The 3,142-nt window shown below is 45.4% G+C and overlaps 1 long non-coding RNA gene across 2 annotated transcripts; it reads right to left on the reverse strand.

Moving 5' to 3' along the window:
- Nucleotides 1–969: 969 nt before the first annotated feature.
- On the reverse strand, nt 970–2,401 carry LOC134610370 (uncharacterized). 2 transcript variants are annotated; one of them, XR_010090854.1, is made up of 3 exons: nt 2,245–2,401; nt 1,872–2,062; nt 970–1,211 (listed from the first exon to the last, which is right to left on the reverse strand). It is a non-coding gene; the product is annotated as an uncharacterized LOC134610370 (long non-coding RNA). The 2 variants fall into 2 exon arrangements; XR_010090853.1 differs by having other exon boundaries at nt 2,219–2,401.
- Between the last annotated feature and the right edge of the window lie 741 nt (nt 2,402–3,142).

The following is a 3,142-nucleotide window of genomic DNA, read 5'->3' on the forward strand; positions in this document are numbered from 1 at the left end:
ATATGGCTTTGTGTCAAACTATGATAATTTATGGTGCACATAGGTCCTCTTGTCACTGTGCCTATGGAAAGTTTTGCTTATAACAGTGATGACTTTCAAAAGATAGCAATAAGCAGAGTAAGAAGTTGCTCTTTAAAGGGACACTATAGGCACCAAGACCACTTCATCTCGCTGAAGTGGTTTGGGTGCAGTGCCTATGTCCCCTTAACCCTGCAATGTGAAATATTGCAGTTTCTGAGGAACTGCAATAATTACCTTGAAAGGTTATCTCATCCTCTATTGGCTGTCTACCAGACAGGCACTAGAGGCGCTTCAGGTCCTTAGCGGAGACCAACTACGTGAAATGACACTGGACATCCTCACGCTTTGCATGAGGACAACCAGTGTCTTTAAAAACGCTATAGAAAAGCCTTGAGTTAATGCTTTCCGATGTGGAAGCCCAAATGTGTGCGCAGGAGGGACCTGATGTTGGCGGAGCCTGACCTAACAATCAGGTAACTGACAAAAAGGCTGAAGAGGGTGTTAGAAATACAGTTTGATATTCCTAGCACCATAGGTTTCTTTTAAAACAAAGAGTCTTTACCCCATTTCTAAATTTATATAGGTTCCCAAAACATCTATAACGCCAAAAAGGCACTCCAATCTGTGTTCAACAATAAAACCTGAAGTCTTTGTTTTTTTGTGTTTTCTCCTCTGAAATCCACCATCTCATCACCCTGCTGTAGAATTGCAGTGATGTCATACAATGTGACACAGCAAGTGCTGTTATTATTTATAGCTAAGTAACACAAATAGCATGTTAAGGTGTCAGCAATATACTTTATTTATTCAAAGTTAATATGCAGTTTACACTTTATATGTATAGTGAAAAAAATATAAAAGTCAATGCGGAAACTGGCTGAAAAAAACAATGTCGTATCCAACATGGAGAAAGTTCAATCACCTGTACAGAAAGGCTGTATGGCATTAGGAAGGCAGTATCTTTATAATAGAATAGTCTCTCTCTATCTGGGCCGTCCCGGATTATTAATCACTGGAAGATGAAGGTTACTTCATGTCTGCAGCATGCGTTCCGAAGCAGTCATATGGAAGTTTTCTGTAGAAGAAGGTAATCTCTTCTGTTTCAGCAGGTCTAGGTTAATGGTGGTGGGTTTTTCTCTGGCACTGGAACCATCAGTAAAGGAGTGTAAAATTGAGAGGATCACCTTGTTCTTCCCACAAATCTAAGAAAACTCAGAACAGAAGATTGAGGATAGTGGTTAACAATTTAATGAAACTGCAAACACTAAAACTAACTTGAAAAAAATAACATTCGCAGTGTTTAGGTGGCACGGTCGCAGTGTATAGGAGATACGGTCACAGTGTGAGCAGTGTTTAGGAGATACGGTCACAGTGTAAGCAGTGTATAGGAGATACGGTCACAGTGTGAGCAGTGTTTAGGAGATACGGTCACAGTGTAAGCAGTGTATAGGAGATACGGTCACAGTGTAAGCAGTGTATAGGAGATACGGTCACAGTGTAAGCAGTGTATAGGAGATACGGTCACAGTGTAAGCAGTGTATAGGAGATACGGTTACAGTGTAAGCAGTGTTTAGGCGATACAGGCATTTAATTCTCCCTAGTCACGGTATTTATGGTTACCTCATAAGTATTACAGTGACTCACATTGGTTGAATTGGCACATGGATACACATGTGAGCAGTAACGCCACGTCAAGGCTTCAACCCTTGTTACTGACCATTCACACAGAGCATACTTTTCATTCATACGCATTCGGTATTCCAGAGGTTTTGGACTACACCTCCCATAATGCTTTGCCAGCATTATGGGAGATGTAATTCACAGCATCTGGACTGCCCAAGGTTACCTACCTCTGAACTATGCCGTGATCACAGTACACAATGTTGAAGTTGCTGTGCAAACAGGAGCAGCTTGTCACGTGTCAGATGCCACTTCATTACTTATAAATTAAATTCTCCACCCTGGAGACGACCATAAAACATGGGCTTCTTCATTCCTCTTCATGTACTTCGTGTCCCATAGGAGAACATGCTTGTCAGAGCTGTGACACACACGAAAAGAAATAAACAGGTTAGAGTGACTGGCATAACAGACACAGTGCACGCAGACTTGCGTGCCACATACATACAGCAGACAGACACAAAGATTGTGGGAGACACACCGGATTAAATATAAGAATTGGGAGTACCATACATACAGAATGGACAAAGAGACGGAGATTACTGAATTCGGTGACCGACGGATTTGGTTGCTGATGTGGGGCAGTCCCTCTCGCTGGGGTGCAGTTTCTCATCCTTCTCTGGCGAGTGACTAGATGGCTGCGGTTTCGTAGCAAAAAGCATGCCATGGCATATGATACCTAGGAAATAAATATTTTTCTGTGAAACTAGGGTTGTACACATCTAACGCACAGCCCACAAATATAATACACTACCCCCCCACATGTAACGAACAGCCCCTCCATCTAACACACTGCCCCCCACATCTAACACACAGGCCACCCCAATATACTGTGCAGCCGCCCCAATATACTGTGCAGCCGCCCCAATATACTAAGCAGACCCCCCAATATACTGCGCAGACCCCCCAATATACTGCGCAGACCCCCCCAATACTGCACAGTCCCCCCAATACTGCACAGTCCCCCCCGATACTGCACAACCCCCCCAATTATACAGTGCAGACCCCCCATCATACTGCGCAGCCCCCCATTATACAGCACAGCCCCCCATCATACTGCGCAGCCCCCTCATTATACTGCGCAGCCCCCTATCATACTGCGCATCCCCCTCATTATACAGCGCAGCCCCCCATGATACTGCGCAGCCCCCATCATACTGCGCAGCCCCCCATCATACTGCGCAGCCCCCATCATACTGCGCAGCCCCCCCATTATACAGCTAAGTCCACCCATCATATTGCGCAGCCCCCCCATTATATTGCGCAGCCCCCCCATTATACTGCGCAGACCCCCCCAATATACTGCGCAGACACCCCCAATATACTGCGCAGACACCCCCCCCATATACTGCGCAGACACCCCCCCAATATACTGCGCAGACCCCCCCCAATATACTGCGCAGACCCCCCAATATACTGCGCAGACACCCCCCAATATACT

This window comes from Pelobates fuscus, chromosome 5 (assembly GCF_036172605.1).
Source record: "Pelobates fuscus isolate aPelFus1 chromosome 5, aPelFus1.pri, whole genome shotgun sequence".
Taxonomy (NCBI): domain Eukaryota; kingdom Metazoa; phylum Chordata; class Amphibia; order Anura; family Pelobatidae; genus Pelobates; species Pelobates fuscus.